This window comes from Pelodiscus sinensis, chromosome 5, assembly GCF_052426305.1.
Source record: "Pelodiscus sinensis isolate ZL-2025 chromosome 5, ASM5242630v1, whole genome shotgun sequence".
Taxonomy (NCBI): Eukaryota; Metazoa; Chordata; order Testudines; family Trionychidae; genus Pelodiscus; species Pelodiscus sinensis.
In genome coordinates, this window is record NC_143056.1 from 60,332,548 (window position 1) to 60,349,466 (window position 16,919).

At 44.8% G+C, this 16,919-nt stretch overlaps 1 long non-coding RNA gene across 1 annotated transcript in view; it reads right to left on the reverse strand.

Moving 5' to 3' along the window:
- The window catches only part of LOC106732083 (uncharacterized), a 469,210-nt gene that overhangs the window by 330,662 nt on the left and 121,629 nt on the right, over nt 1-16,919 (reverse strand). Inside the window, exons 4-5 of the long non-coding RNA XR_016349643.1 lie at nt 10,211-10,315; nt 8,869-9,042 (exon numbers count right to left, since the gene is read on the reverse strand). This is a non-coding gene — a long non-coding RNA (uncharacterized LOC106732083). The remainder of the gene's footprint in view (nt 1-8,868; nt 9,043-10,210; nt 10,316-16,919) is intronic.

The window sequence follows — 16,919 nt, forward strand, 5'->3', positions numbered from 1 at the left end:
CCTATTCAGTCTTGGACTCATTTGCTGAGATTGCCAACAAATACACCAATTATAATAGGGAGTTTTGTTTTTCAGTTTGGACAGCTGCCCACTAAGAATAAGACTGAGATTAAATTAATTTCACATAGTCACCAGCCAGCTGCCAGTTGACACTAGACCACCACCAGTCCAGGCAGGCTTGCAACCAAAGAACAAAGATATGAAGAACTGGATATTCCATTACATTTGTCTAACCACAACATCTTTTTTCAGACTGGATACAAATTTGTTGGTCTAATCTCTATGAGTGTGTCTAGACTACAGGGTTTTGTCGAAAAAAGTGGCCTTTTTTCTAAAAAAAACTTCCCCTGCATCTAGATTGCTGCTGCATTCTTTAAAAAGTAAATCAAAAAATGCAGCAGCTTTTTCGACTGCGGAAAACCTCGTTTTACGAGGGAGAATGCCTTTTTTTGAAAGCTCTGGCTCCATGTTGCAGAGTACTGTAGTGTCCCGAGTGAGGGCAACCAAAGCATGCAGAGACAAAATGCTTTGCTGTCCCTCATCGAGGTAGTCAAGCAAGCATGGAAACCTGAGAACTAGCTGTCTGAGGGAGTCCCTTTAAGCACAGCCCCACACAGTAAGTCCTGACCTGCTGCCCTGCTGAAACTGGCTCCAGCCAGACTTAAATGCGATTCAGAATCCACTCAGTGTGGACGCATTATTTCGAAATAGCAAAACGCTATTTTGAAATGCATTTTGTGCCTAAACGCGTTATTTCGAAATAAGCTATTTCAAAATAACACTGTACTGTAGACATACCCGCTGTAAGTGACATGATTATCTGTTAAAGAACATTAATCTCAACAAGCTCTATTGGACAACTATTATATCCCGTGCCACTGGCCTGAATGGTTAGGAGGGTTGTTTCCATTAAGTTGAAAAATCAATCAGGTATCTCTTTGGTGTAATTTTGTTCATTCTACAAAATGCACACAAAGACTTGTGTGTTTGAACATAGTAGAAACAAGGCAACAGCTGGCATGTTCCTTGCTCAGAAACCCACGTCTGCCATTCCAGTGAGCTCTGTGCCAGAAAAGCTCTGCCTCTTCACTTCCTCTCAGAGTCAGTCACATAACTGCATCTGCTGGCTTTGTGCCTCCCCTAGACATAAGTTGCAATCAATACCTTAGCCCCTGACCTTGCAACCAAGGAAAACCCTCAGCTAGCTCTGTTCAGGCCTTGCCATGCAGCTTAGTGCTTCATGGGGTAACATTCGCTATCTAAAGCTATTTCACTGTAAAGGGTTCTTGATCCTGGAAGAATGTTATAATTGACTTTAATGAAGTCTGTGACTGTCTCTGGATCAAAGACCTCCATGATAGCAGCCATTAGCACCTTCCAGCACAACATTATCTGTGTGTGACTAGTGCACACAATTCGCTGGTTGCTGTCCACACACAGAAAGTTGCCATCATCTACCCTGAATAGCTTACAATCTACATAAGCAAATGGGGAAGAGGAGGTTACTCACCTCCTGTAACTGACATTCTTCCACATGAGGTGTAGAGCATCCCAGCACCTCTGGATGGAGTTTCTTCAGCAGTGTCTCGGAGGGGGCTGCGCATGCCCAGCATGTGAAGCGTGCGGGCTCCCTCGCTAGCTATATGCATGCACAGCCCCCGCCTCCCTTTAGTTCCCTCTCTATCCGGAACCCAGCAGAGAAGCATGATTTACATGATTGTGGAGTTTTCTTAAGGTTTCCGAAGTAGAGGGAAGGAAGGGAGGGTAGTGGAGCACCCCCCAAGGATGCTCATCTCGAAGAATGTCAGTTACAGGAGGTGAGTAACTCTCCTTCGAGAGGCGTCCCTGGAGTGCTCCACATGAGGTGACTACAAGCAGTCTATCTTATGGTGGTAGGGACTTCAGATCGGCTAAGTAGGCTGTTTGGAGGACAGGCGTAGGTGGAGGTCCCATAGTTGTTGTGGGGGTGACACGTCAGGGTATAGAGCTTGCAGACCCTTCAAAAACTGTTTAGTTGTAGGGTGTGCAAATAAAGTGGTGTCATCCAGTGGTGCGTGGAATGTTGTTACAGCTGCTAGGTGCACTCTAATTGAGGCTAAGGAGAGACGAGACTGCTTTAGGTGCAGCATGTATTCCAGAATTACCGGCAGTGGGGCTGTTTGAGGTAGTATATTGCGGTCGCTCACCCAGTGTGTAAAATGCGTCCATTTACTAATATATATTTTCCTTGTTGCAGGAGCTTTGCTGTGCAGGAGAACCTCCCGGACTTGCTGGGAACAGTGGAGCTCTATGCCAGTGAACCATTAAGGTGTCACACTTTTAGATGGAGCATCAGTAGTTGAGGGTGAGATGTCCTGATTTGCGGGTGATAAGAGGATGTGAGGTACCTGCGGTAACGTGATTGGATGGCTGTGTGTCATCCCGAGAAGTAGGGGAAACCAAGGTTGGCGCAGCCAGCATGGAGCTATAAGGATGAGATTTGCTTTGTCCCTCCATATCTTTATGATGACTCTGCTGAGGAGGGGAAGGGAAGGGAATGCATACAGCAGGGATGCATTCCATGTCAGAATCAGAGCGTTCCCTAAGGAACGTTTCCCATGCCTGCTCTGAAGCAATACATTGTGTATTTTCTGTTGGATCTGGTGGCAAACAGATCTATACAGGGTTGGCCCCATTGGCTGAATATCTCTTGTAGGACTGTATGGTCCATCTCCCATTCGTGTTCCTGTGGGAGGGCTCTGATTAGAACATCCGCTGTCATACTGAGAGCTCTGGGTAGATAGCATGCAGATAATCGGATATCCCGTGCTATGGCCCAGTTCCAAAGGGCTATGGCTTCTCTGCAGAGGGGCTGAGACTGTGTTCCACCTTGCCGGTTTACATAGAACATGCATGCCATGTTGTCCGTGTAGACACGGATGTGTATACTTCTTGCTCAAGGGAGCAGTTTTTTACTTGCTAGGCAGACAGCTCTGAGTTCTAAAATATTTATATGCAGAGCACGCTCCGCAGAAGACCATAGGCCTTGAGCTGTTCTTCTTTTCATGTGAGCACCCCCACCTGTGAGTGAGGCATCCATGGTGATGACCTCTGTGGATTGGAAAGGTGTGCCTATAGTTAGGTTGGATGCCTTTGTCCACCATCTTAATGATGCCTTGACTGGTGGAGGCATTTTTAGTCTCTTTGTCAGTGAATGAATGTTTGGTTTGTACTGGGTTAGAAGCCAGCTTTGGAGACACCTCATAAATAATCTCATGTTGGGCACCACTGGGTTGCAGTTGGAGGCTGTGACTGTAGGCATGTCCTAGAAGGATAGTGCCAGGCGCCTGATGTGAGTGACTCTGTCATGTGGGAGGGAAGCTCTGGCTGTGACAGAGTTGAGGTGTGTCCCAATAAATCGGATGGTCTGTGAGGTTGTAAGCATTGACTTGGGGTGGTTCACTAGAAGTCCTAGAGAATGAAAACAGTCTAGCACCATATGAGTGTGTTGATGGCACTCGTGTCTGGACCTTGATTCTGGAGATGGCGTTCTGGTTTCCAATCTCTTGACTGTATTTTTAAATGTGCTTATTGGATTGCCCTGGAAGGCTGGGTGTATTAGTCTGGGACAGTCATCTCCGCTGCCTATTTCAACCCCGCTGTGAATATGGGAGTTGTTCTTGTCTGTGGTACTGGAAAGGGGGCTGCTGGTACCTTGGTCTTTGATATAGTTGGTACCTATATTGTCATGTTCTCATTGTAGAGTCTGGATACCCAAGGATTGGAGAATGGCTCTGGAGTCCTTCATAGATTGAAGAACTTCATTAGTTTTTGAGGAAAAATGGTTTTCCCCTTCAAAGGGGAGATCTTCCACAGCTGGCTGTACCTGTCACGGGAAGTCCAAATTGTTGTACCAGGAGGCCTGCCGCATAGTAACAGCTGTAGGCATTGATCTTGTGGCTGTGTCTGCTGCATTGAGCGCAGCTTGCAGCACTGTACGTAAAATTGTTTGCACCTCAGACAATGGCTTTGAAATGTACTTTTTTGCTTTCTGGCAGATCATCAATAAATGCGTTCATTTTCATGTAATTGTTGTAATCGTATTTACTAAGTAGGGCTGAATAATTCGCTACCTTCACCTGAAGTGTGGCTGAAGCACACACTCTTTTGCCAAACGCTTCTAATCTCTTGTTCTCCTTGTCAGATGGGGTTGAGCGATTTTGCTGCTTGTTTCTCTGTTGTGCAGCATCCACCACCAGGGAATTATGGGGGGATGTGCGAAGAGAAATTCGGATCCCTTGGGTGGCACAAAATACTTTCAGTCCGCCTTTCTGCTTATAGGGGGAAATTGAGGCAGGTGTCTGCCATAAAGTTTTTGCAGATTGAAGAATGGCTGGATTGATAGGAAGAGCAATTTTTGTTGATGAGCTGGATTGTAGGATGTTAGTGAGCTCGTGGGGAGTATCTTGTACTTCCTCCACAGGGATATTTAGGCCCTGTGCAACCTGTTTAAATAAGTCTTTAAAAGAGGAAATGTCCTCCGCGGTGTTAGCGGAAGGAGGTAGAATTGATTTCCCTGTATCAGCTAATGAAGCTGTGTGAGCCAAAGATCCCGTCGCTGACATAGGGGAATATTGGCTGTCATTATCACTCCTCCTAGTGTGTCTGTGAGGAGATTTAGTAGAGCATGAAAGAGGCTTATCTATATGCTTAGTTTTACATGGTCTCTTTCTGTGCAGTGGTGTCACATTTGCCACTGAGGGGGTTATGCCACAGGCGGGGGCATCCACAGATAGGGAGCCCAGGGAGCCATTTGCACTTTGAGAAGGTCTGGTTGCATGAGACTGTGTGTTCCCAGTGACCCTTCTGGATGAGAGGTTCGAAATCCTCTCCCCACAACTGTCCCTTCTCACGCTTCTTGTACACTGAATGTACGTATCTTCACTCAAAATAGCGGAGTGAAGAGTTGAATCAATCTGAAAGTCTTTATTCTCCCTGCAGGTGACCAGGGGAGTTTATGATGCAGGGGGCTGCACTAGCTGAAAGGAGCCTGTATTTACTGCAGAGCTGAGAGGGAGAGCTACAGCCCCTAATAGTTGAGAGGAAGGGGCGGCATTCACTGAATGCTCTATCCTTTCTCAAGGTGTCGTCATGAGAGACTGAGGAACGGTAGAGCTGCAATAACGGTCAGCGTTCCCGGGGTTTCTGAGGCTGGCACGGAATGGCATGTTGCCTCAGTAAGTGCAGCATGTGAAGCGCTTTCTGGCTTATTACACTGTTTGCCCAAAGTACCTGGGTGGTCAAACATACTCAGATGGTTCTTATCTACTTTTTTACCTCAGAATGCCTCTTGGTGGGTTGCTGAAGTAATGAGCTTGCCCTTTTCTTAAAGGGCTTAAGGTTATCCTTGTTGGATTAAGAGCTCTGCCCAGAGCCTGGGTCAGAGGAAGTTGCTGTTGTCATTGAGGAGCCTTTTCAATTTGAGCTCCTTATTTCTGTGCGACATTGGTTCCATGTGCAGCCGGGGATGGTAGAAAAGAGCTGAAGGGAGGTGGGGGCTGTGAATGCGCATAGCTAGCGAGGGAGCCCACGCGCTTCGTGCGCCATGCATACTCGGCCTCCTCCAAGACACTGCTGAAGAAACTCCATCCAGAGGTTCTGGGACGCTCTACACCTCATGTGGTGGAGCACCCCCAGGGATGCCTCTCGAAGGAGAAACAAGGATATAAATGATTCCATATTTTTCATACATATACACCCCACACACTTCAACACACATCAGATTTGTGTGCTGTCTCCTGAGTTTACAAAACTGGGCTGAAATATCTCTTGAGAATACTTTCTAGTACTTCCTGTCAGGCCACAAATACCATCAGGACCAGCTTGTCTCATGAAATTTCATCTGTTTCATTCCCATGTGGGCATGGGAAGGACAAAGGTACTTGCAAGGTAGATACAGGTAAACGGAAGAGTTCACCGCTAATCAAAATTCAAAAATTTTGCCTGTGACAGGACAGTTCCTCTTTTTAGATTGCAAGCAGTTTGTAGCCCTTCTTCTGATAAGTGCTCCATGTGGCTTCCTTCCCTAACCCCTTTTTAGACTCATGCAGCCCCATTTTTACACTTTGGCCATGGAGAGGAGGGGCAGGAATAGAAGGTAACTTTCCCCAGGTACCTCTGGGCCCTGCTTCTGTAAGTGCCTTCACACAATTTGAACTTTCTTCCTCGGCTTCCTGTGTCTTTTCTTCCTTCTGCCTAATGAGCTAATTAGCCTCTTCGCTCTCCTTAGCCCAACCTGTTCCATCAGTAAGGCACAGCTCTTCTTAATCAAGGCTGCTCTAGTGCAATTATGGTTGCAGGGACCAGAGCACTGAATCAGCTACTGTTGCCCAGCCCTCTGTCTCATTGATTTGTTGGGGAGAGGGGCTGGAGGAAGGGGAGGTAATTCCGCTGCCCCTTTGATTAGCCATCATTAGTCAAGACTTTGGTGGAAATTAGTATTCACCAATGAGTAACTGTCTGGGTTAAAGAGTGGTAAGCCCCAGAAATGAGCAGGCTCTGATCTTTTCTGGTGAAACACACTAATTGCAAAGATACAATTCAGTTCACTTGTCATTTGTGGAATTTACAAACAAAAATGTTAACACATTATCTGAAGCTTAATTCCCAGTAATACTAAGAATTTATACATGACCTACTTGAATGAGTTCTGACTTGAGTGAAAAATAACTCATTCTGATGGAGCCATACAAATGCCAAAAGTAAACTAGTTGAGCTGCTCAAAGAAACTACCACCCTGAAGTTTTGCGTATGATCCAGATCAGACATGTAAACAGTCTAAAAGAGGAGGAAGGAAATATCTAGTATAAACTATAAGAAGAGACATTTGTGGCCGAAAACACACAAAAACAAGTGTTTCTCAGAAGTTCTCTCCCCAAAAAAGTGATAAATAGGTGTTCAGATGTAAGGATTGGAGTCTGGCCGTTTCTGATTACCCTCAGAATAGACAATAGACAACGTTTTCATAAAGTTTATAACACAACACCTAACAATTAAAGCTCATGCTCCAGGGATAGCACACATTATCAACAAGGGAGCGTTATCAACATAGGGATACTAACAACTAATTTCGCCTTACACTCCATGATTGAGCTCCTAAAAGTCAGGGCTTTTTCCAGCCTCCTTCTGTCCTGTGTGGCCAGCCTCCTTCTGGTACCAGCACTCTGAGGATGAGCTTCCACCAGGTTGCCCAGTTCTGGGGTAGCAAATACTTTGATGCAAATACCACATACAAAATTGTCATATGACATCATTATGTCCTAAGAATGGGTGTGCAGAACTCAGACTCTTCAGACTTTGTTCTGCTGATAAGAACCTGCTCCCAATCAGGGATTTTTCCTCAAACCTTTCAATGAGTCCTAGCGGAAACATAGGACTGTCAGAATTCAAATGATACATTCACTTAATTTGTCATTTACTCATAACTAAGCAAAGACAATGCCGAGTCTGAAGGCACTCTCCAACAGAGTTCTGACTCCTGATGTGCACATTCACGCTCTGTAATTCTGTTCATATTTGCACATATACACAAAGATATGGCAAGATCTGACTGTCTGAATCATTAGCATATTGGAACAGCATGGAGAATAACACCACACGGAAACTACTTCTAGACTGCAAGCGTCTTTCAGGGGGTTGTGCCACGGTAACCCACACACCTAGGGCGGTTACTGAGCAATGCAAGTGGTACTTAGACCACAGCAACAGTTAAGATCAAGAGACCTCTACAGCATGGGCTGGGAGCCAGATGGCTTTTAGCTCAGAGGGTAGAGGCACCTATACTCAGCTCTAGAGGTCCCACATTCAAATCTGCCTGCAGGCAGTTACACCATCTTGCCATCTCATCCTTACACTGCCCTGCTGGGGAGGTGGCCTCATAGAGGGTGGCTCCTGGGGTGTTTGAGGGGGGAAGAGAGAGAGGCAGGCACCTCCCAAGGGCTCGGGCACTCCCTCTCTCATTCTTTATTTTGTGTGTTTGTCTCCTTCTGCAGGTTGTGAGGGCCATCAACGCTATCCTGCTGCACAGGGTCATCTGCCTGGGAGACTTGGACCCAATCGTCACAGGATTTGCCGCCCTGGGGTTCCCCAACTGCGAGGGAGTGAATGATGGAACCCACATCCCAATCCATGCACCATTACATCGAGCTGCCCAATACATCAACCACAAGAGCTATTTCTCGATGATGCTGCAGGCTCTGGTTGATCACCATGGACAGTTCATGGACATTTTCGTCGGGTGGTCAGGAAGGGCACATGGCACCTGCATTTTCAGAAACTCTAGCCTCTACCAGAAGCTGGAGGCTGGCACATTCTTCTCCCAGTGTGACTTTCATGTGGGGAACTTGCAGATGCCACTGTGCATCATCCGGGATGCAGCCTACCCTCTAATTCTATGGCTCATGAAGTCCTACCACAGTCACCTGGACCCCAGCAGGGACCAATTCAATGACCAGATGGAGTGCACCTTTGGATGCTTGAAGGCACAGTTCAGGTGACTCCTGACCCACTTCGACATGGGGGAGCACAACATCCCTGAGGTGGCGTCAACATCAGGAAGAGGAAGGGGGAGACTTTCCTAGTGGGGTGGGGGGCAGAGGCCAGCCAGGAGTGAAGGGGTCAGACGTGTGTGTGGCCTCCCAAGAGCCTGTGAGCAGGAGTCCGGGGGTGCTCTAGGGCTACCTCGTGAGGCCAGATGGCACAGACTGGCACTGAATGTGATCCCACGTGCACGGACTGCAGCATGATGTCCAGGCTGAGCAACAATCGCACCCCATCTCCTTTGCACTCGCCTCCCCCGCCCTGTGAATATGGAACACTGAGAGCACTCACCTGATGATCCCTCTCCATCCTCAGAGGATGCCTGCAAGACATTTAGGGCCTGGGATACCAGCTCCAGGGTCAGGATGACTGTGCTGGCTGTGTCTTCCTCCTCCTGCAGCTGCTGTTAATCCTTCTCCTCTTCAGCAGGGAGCTCTGGGTGGGGGGCAATAGGTGTCTGTAGCCCTGAGTGGGGAAAAGGGATTCACCAGGATTTGGTGGAGCTCCTGATAGTAGGGTAGTAGTGCGGTTCTGCCCCGGAGCGCTTCGTGACCCAACCCTGATGGAGCGCTTTAACCTTGCTCTGCACCTGTTCTAATGTCCAGGGGACATTTCCAGTTGTGTTGATCTACTCCCCTCCCCCCACCCGACTTCTCTTGAATACCCCTAAAGGTACTTGTACCACTGCTTGAGTGCCCTAAGCCACTCCAGGATCCACTCCCCCACCTTCCCGCCTTCAGGACACTCCAGGGTCCACCCCCTTTGCCTTCAGGGGATCCCTTATCCTGCCTTTCTAATGCAAGAGCCTTGGCCATCCAGCCATAGATATCAGCACTGAGCCGCTGGGAGGGGAGATCCTGCAGCGTCTCCTCCTCCTCCCACAGCTCGAGGAGGGACAGGATCTCTGCCCTGGACCAGGAGAGCGCATGCCATTTGGTGCCCCAGGCAGGGCCCTGTGAGCCCTAGTGGTGTCCTCTGTGAGGGTCAGCGGAGTTTCAGGAGGTTTGTGGTTGAGCCAAGGGTCCAAAAGTGGGTGGCAGTCAGAGCCATGTGGTGAGGTGCAGCTCCCAGGCCCAGCTTCCTGCCACAAGGCTTGTCCTGGTGCCTGCAGCCTTAAGAGCTGGCAGGAGACAGGAACTATAAAGTCCTTATTAGTTTGGACAGAGTGGCCACCAGGGCACCTGTGTTATTTCCCGGAGGTCTCTTCTTTCGAAAAAACTCCCTCTTCTGCGTCCACACACGCCTTTTTCCAAAAAAACTTTTTCGGAAAAAGGCTTCTTCCTCATAGAAAGAGGAAGAATCCTTCCGTTCTTCTGACTTTCTGTTGAAAGAACGCAATAGCAGTGTGGACGCAAGTATTGTTTTTCCGGGAAAATGGCCGTTTTCCGGGAAAACGCTGCAGTGCAGACATACCCTAAATCTGACATCACATGCTATACGAAGTGAGGGATAAGCCATAGGTGAACAGCTCCAGAAGAACAGGCAGATTTCAGTTTGATAACACAATCATTTGGGCAGCCAAGGCTTTGGATGAAACAGGATAGCTTTAAAAGACAACTATATCATAATTTAAAAGAGGTATTTGCTGAATGATCCACAAGGGAATAACACAAATATCCAAAAGGTAACCCACCTTTTAGACAGTCAAAAGTCCTGCTATTTCTTCATGGCATCCTGAAGATGGTATTCTGAACTATGGTCCACAGCAGAAAATTTGCATAGGAAATTGATCCTGTATCTACAAATTTACCAAGAAAAAGACTAGCTAAAACAATTATTAGCTTACCAATTCTATTTAAATTACTGGTGCTATTGCATATTAAGAATCAGTTCCCACTTGCAGTAAAGATAATAATTAAAACAAACTGACCTCTGAATTTCCCTAATTAAAATCAACCATAGCAGAAGATAAAATTTAATGGTGTAACATGGTGGCTATGTAAGCAGTAGTGAGGAAACAAACAGGCAATCATGAGAGAACATCTAAAACAAACCACTCAAAAGAAGCTGTGATGTTGATGGTCAGATGTTGAGAGCAGATAAGAAAGAATTTTGGACCTCTGAACCCCTTGCTCCAGTCATCTGAAGAAGTGGGTTGTACCCACGAAAGCGCATGATATCATCTACATTTTTTTGTTAGTCTCTAAAGGTTTGTCTACACTGCCACTCTAGTTCGAACTACGGTGGCTAATGTAGGCATTCGAAGTTGCAAATGAAGCCCGGGATTTAAATATCCCAGGCTTCATTTGCATCTTGCCGGGCGCCGCCATTTTTAAATCCCCCTTAGTGCGGACTCCGCGGGCATGGACTACCTACTCCATGCCATGTGTAGCCACGGGCACGGAGTCCGCACTAAGGGGGATTTAAAAATGGCGGCGCCCGGCAAGATGCAAATGAAGCCTGGGATATTTAAATCCCGGGCTTCATTTGCAACTTCGAATGCCTACATTAACCACCCTAGTTCGAACTAGAGTGGCAGTGTAGACATACCCTAAGGTGCTGTAGGACCATTTGTTGTTTTTTTTTTTTAAGTTTTCTTCAGTTACAAACTAACATGGCTACCCCGTAAGACTTTTACCCATACCATGTGAGCAACAAAACCATCATGTGGGGAAAATTTCCAACACAGACGGTCTTTCTATAGATTAGCAGATAGGGACATTTGTTATTGGAGGGACTGGGTTCTAAAGTATAAAACCAACTTCCCTGCCTCTGCCATAGTGGGCCTGGGACACACTGGGAATGTTACAGTATAGCTAATATCAGTACAGAATGCTTTTAAATCACTGAGGCAAATGATAGTGTCTTTTAAATACAGACACTCCTAAACTGGGACCATGACATTGACTTTCTGCTAACTTGTTGTACTTTTTATTCTTTATTTATAATTAATAATGAAGCTTTCTTGAGAAATACAAGTTTAAAAAAGGAATGGAAAGGCCCCTTAATAATGTGATTTCCAAGTGAGATGAATTATATAAAGCCAGGATTTTTTTTTGAGATGTGTGAAAATAAATGACCAATACGACTTGTCTAATATGAGGAACTGGTGCTATAAAAAAAAGAGAGCCCAGTATTTAAGGCTCAGAATTAGAAGTCAGGAGATCTGGGTTCTGTTTCTGGCTTTTCTATAGACACTAGATGACAAGACAAATAATGCAACTTTTCCATGTATCAGTTTTCCAACTGTAAAATGAGTTAATTTTCTGCCTCATGAGGGTGTATGCAGCATACCACATTAGTTCAAAATGCAAACTACAGAGATAGGTGCCATAGAAAGGCCATTTCTTTAATTCACATAGTAAAAATTGACTTGTTGCTATTCACAGAAACACAGTGCAATCTCCTGCTACCATACAAAAATGTATTTTGATGGATAATGTATGCAACAATATGCTGGAGAATATGCTGAAAGTGGGATGGGGATATTAACACACTTGTAGAAACATTCCTCCTTCAAGAAAATTGTTAAACATACCTGCTACTTAGTGCAATGTGGTGCATTTCAAAGACAAAAAACTTAAATTGCACTTAAGAAGCAATTCTTGACTTTTCTGGATGGGAAGCACCCAAATATGTTACTCAGTTATATCACGAGCTAGTGATAACAGTCTCTTTCTGAATGCTTCAAGAGGTAGCCAAGTTAGTCTGTCGGTGTATGTCTACACTACAGCATTATTTTGAAATAGCTTATTTCGAAATAACGTGTCTAGAAACAAAATGCAATTTGAAGTAGCAAAATGCTATTTCGAAATAGCGCGTCCGCACTGATAGGATGCTGAATCGCATTAAAGGCCGGCCAGAACTGGTTCTGGCAGGGCATCAGGTCAGTAGTTAGCCTTAGGCAGCAGCCACACAAGGAATCTGAGGCCTGTGCTTAAAGGGACCCCTACCTCCCCCCGGACAGCTGGTTCCCTGCTTGCTTGCATACCTCGCTGAGGGACAGCAAAGCATTTTTTTCTCTGTGTGCTCTGGTTGCCCTCACTCAGGACATCACAGCACTCTGCAGCATGGAGCTGGAGCAGCCACTGGGCACTCTGGTGCTTCTCCTGGACATGTTGCTGCGAGCCTGGCAGCACATTGTACAGGCAGTAACAGTCTCCCTGGTGTGCCCCACTGGGGGATTGTGCCTCATTCCTCCCTCACGTCCTTCCATTTACCCGTCCCTAACCCACCTTCCTGCTGTACAATAAAAGACACGTGTTCATTACGACGAAGCCTCTTTATTGAACAAAACAGGGATGGAGAGAAAGAAGGTGGGAGGGGGGAGGATGGAAGGTGGGACGGGGAGGGGGAAACCTGGGAGGAGGGAGCTGGCAGGGGGAGGCAAGGGGAGGAAGGAGGAGGAGAAGCTCAGGGCTCAGGGTTAGAGGTCTCACCAGTCCAACTGTCTCCCAGCACCATGGTGCGGGGTTCTCGGCATCCCTGGCGGTGTGGGGAGGGTGTGGAGGAAGAAACATGTAGATGGTGGTATGAGCTTTCGTGGGCACAGCCCTCTTCTTCAGATGACCAGAGTTATGAGTTGGGGATATGAAAACTCGAAATAAATAGGAGGGAGAAGGGACGGGGGGGGAGGGAGAGAAAGAAAAAGGGAGGGGGGATGAGAGACAGAGCATCCAAGTGGTATCCTTCCTGTTTTAGGAATCTATCTATTGACTTTGATTTTTATCTGCTTAGGTTTAAGTACCCATTCTCCAGATACTTAATGATGCTCTGTCTCCCACCCCCTTCCCTTTTATTTTCTCTTCCCCCTCCCCTTCCCTCTCCTATTTATTTCGAGTTTTCATATCCCCAACTCATAACTCTGGTCATCTAAAGAAGTGGGCTGTTACTACGAAAGCTCATGATACAATCTACATGTTTCGTTAGTTTATAAAGTGCTACCAGACCATTTGTTATATGGTTATGGAGTATCTGGAAAGGGTAGGGATGAACACACTTTACCAGAGTAAAGGAAATCCTCCCTGATGCACCATTTTAATATGAATACCAGTTACATTGTCATTGCTCTCAAGATGTTTCTTTGCTACCTCAGAGCGAACTCACATTTAGTGAAGGACCAGCTGGAGGATGACTAAGGAGTTCTGAAAACACTTTCCTTCTGCATCACCTTTGTTAAAGGTTCTCTATTTTCAATATTTACAGAGGGGGAAAGCTTTCAAATTATCCAGTGGAATAAGGAGCTTCATTAACACAAGCATTCCTTCCTTATATATACTCCTGCTTCTTCTGTAACTTCCATTTCAATTCATCTGATGAAGTGGGTTTTACCCATGAAAGCTTATGCCCTAATAAATCTGTTAATCTTTAAGGTAGCACAGGACCTTAAAGTTGTTTTTGCAGATGCAGACTAACACAGCTACCCCTCTGAGGGCTAATATGAAAAAGCTATAAATGTATTTAGATCACACAGTCATTAGTGAAGGTGCCATTTTCTCTTGTGGTTTCATTAAAGGGCACTCCAATGCTGGGGCTTTTCTATCAGAAGGCAGATCATCGGTTAAGGAAAGGTCTCCATACTAGAGATTCACACTAGATCTTTGATCTCCATAATTCCAGCTTCTTTCTGTTGCTTCTCCAGTGCCATTTTTTATGCATGAAGGTGACAGCAAGAAAAGCAACAGCTGACAGAATGGTGTGAAATGGTGTAATTCAAAGTAGCAAAATTTACTTTAACAATGAAAATTATGGTTACAACTTTGCTCAGTGAAGTGGGAAAGAAGTCTGTGATTATCATTGTTCAGGGTTAGCTCTCATCTTTTACAGAAAGGGTTAATGGAATTACAGAGCTGAAAAATACTGCCTTTATATTTATATTAAATAATAAAATCCTGAACCAATTGCAATATACGCAAGTGTTGGTCAGTAAAGTTGCTCCAGAAATTTTAAAATCAATAATTTTCCATTTGGAGAAAATAAGCCTGGACATATTTTTATCTCTTTCTGTCTCTGCATTTTACTCATTCCTTAGCCTGAACTGCATTGTTGACTTGAACACATTTATTTCTCTGTGTCTGTTTCCTACTCTGAAAAATGAAAATAAGAACATGTACCCGTCTTGCTATTTTGAGATCAATGGATGTAAAAGTACAATTAGAACTGGGGCGGGGTGGGGATTCTAAAAGAGATGTTCTTTAATTCTAAAAGTTTTTTAAAATGTGGCCATGGTGATGTCATTTTGCTTTAAACACACTAAACACAACATTTTTATAATGTTGAAACATCCTCATTTCAACATTTTCTGATCGGAATGTTATGATTTTTTTTTTCAAAAGGACTTCTTTAATTAAATGTTTTAAGCTTGAAAAGGTCAAATTCGTAATGAAATGTTTTGATTTTTATCAAATCAACTCATGTTGATTGACCCGAAATGTATTTTTTAAATTGTTTTGTAGGAAATTTTCAAACATTTTGGTTTCGATTGATCTCAGATGGAAAAAAATTAAAAATTGTGGAATTTCCTGTGAAATGGAAAAGGCATTTCCTGATTAGCTCTCCACAGCCAGACCCACTTACTAGTCTCCTGTATTTACCCTTAAATATTTTCTTCCTTTGTATGTTTTAAAAATAGTTTAAAATAGACTACCCACAATGTTAGCATATATATCCCATTTGACAGGCCTTAGCTTGACTGAATTTAACTAGTGCCTGATGCACTAAATCCTTCTGTTTCATAGCATAGCCAGCATGCCTACAAAGTCTTATTGTTTGGCTTTCTTTAGATTATAATAGAGCTGGCATTCAATTCCCTTCCCCAAAGGATTTCAGTGAGACTGAAAAAAAGCTAGTTGAAATTCTCAGTATTATACAACATTCTTAGTTTCAGTGTACACAGAAGTGTGTTCTTGTCAAATACCTTATCTCTGGATTTGTATTAATAACTAAACATGAGTCATGCTGGCATCAAACATTTACGTATTTAAACATGGTGCACACTAAGGATTATTTTCTAAAGACTAGTGTTTAATCTCTTTGCCAAGTCCATGTCAACACATTCTCTTGATTACAAGCGGGTGGCCCTTCATTTACTTTGGAGGTAGCCCTAGTGCACTTGGGTCTGTACACAATCAAACATTACACTGACATCAGAAGAGATGATCACAAGCAGATTTCATTCATCAATAGAAAAGCTAGCCTGTACAGGTAAACTGTAAGTCAAGTCTGAAAAATCATGGTATCAATCTTTCAAAGTGCTTAGCTCTCAGACACCAGTCCACCAAAAGTACTGAACTGTGTGCTTATCTTTATATCAGCAGTTCCATGGACTTAAACGGGACTGTTCACATGCGCAGAGTTAGGCAGGTGCTTAAGTACTTTGTTAGATCAAGAGCAGAATGCTCACCTCTTTTCAGGATCGAGCCTCTACTAAGGTTCATTAGCATAGGGCACTGTATATAACCTTTGCAATATATATACTTAAATAACCCTGACAGACTAATACATCCATCACAGTGAGATTTCTCATGGTGAAACAATTATTAGGAGGCTTAAAAAACAAGGTGCCAAGATGTTTACTTTTATGGAATCAAGGAAAAGAGAGAGCAAGCAATCTGGTACAGGAAGTAAAAACAACAGAAGTGTATTCTGAAAATAGTTTTAAATTAATTTAAAAATATGTATGTAACCCCCTTTTTCCTCCCCGGGTTACTGGGGAGCAGGTCACTCTCACAGGTGTGCCTAGGCGCCTGGTGTTTTAACCCAAAAAAGAGATCCTGAGTACCCCAGTGGTGATGGGTGTTTAGCTGGGGGAAAGCCCTATCTACCCCCTTGCTGCAGTCCCTTGCTGGCAATGAATGTAAAGTGGCGGTGCCTCCACCTGGCTGGCCTTGTACACACACTGGTGCCTTGAGAGCCTCCAGGAATATACTCATTACAACATAAAGCTGGATATAATTACAGAACAACCACAAATCATATACATCTAATAGAATACTTTAAAATAAACCATCTTTACTTAACTACACAGGGATTAACAGATTAGCAAGGAATAGCATTAACAAAACACATAATAACTGAAGCTTATATAGCTAGACAACAGTTCCTCTACCCCAGAGTGTGCACACCCCTAGACTCAGTCCCAGACACTTGCTTGCGTTGGCATGCTGATGTTGCAGCTTTAGTGAGGGTTTGGTCCAGGCTAAACAGCAGCTCTGTCCCAGGCAGCACTCTTCCAGCAAGGCCCAAACTTACTGCCTCATGCTGTGCCTATAGGAAGCAGCCTGCTAACTCCCAGTTCCAACAGGCATGTAGTAGCTGCATCCAAAAGCCCCTGCACTGGGTCAATGTCCTTGGCAGTAGCCTGGCTCCCCCTTTGGTTCCAAACTGCAAGGCAGAGTCCCAGA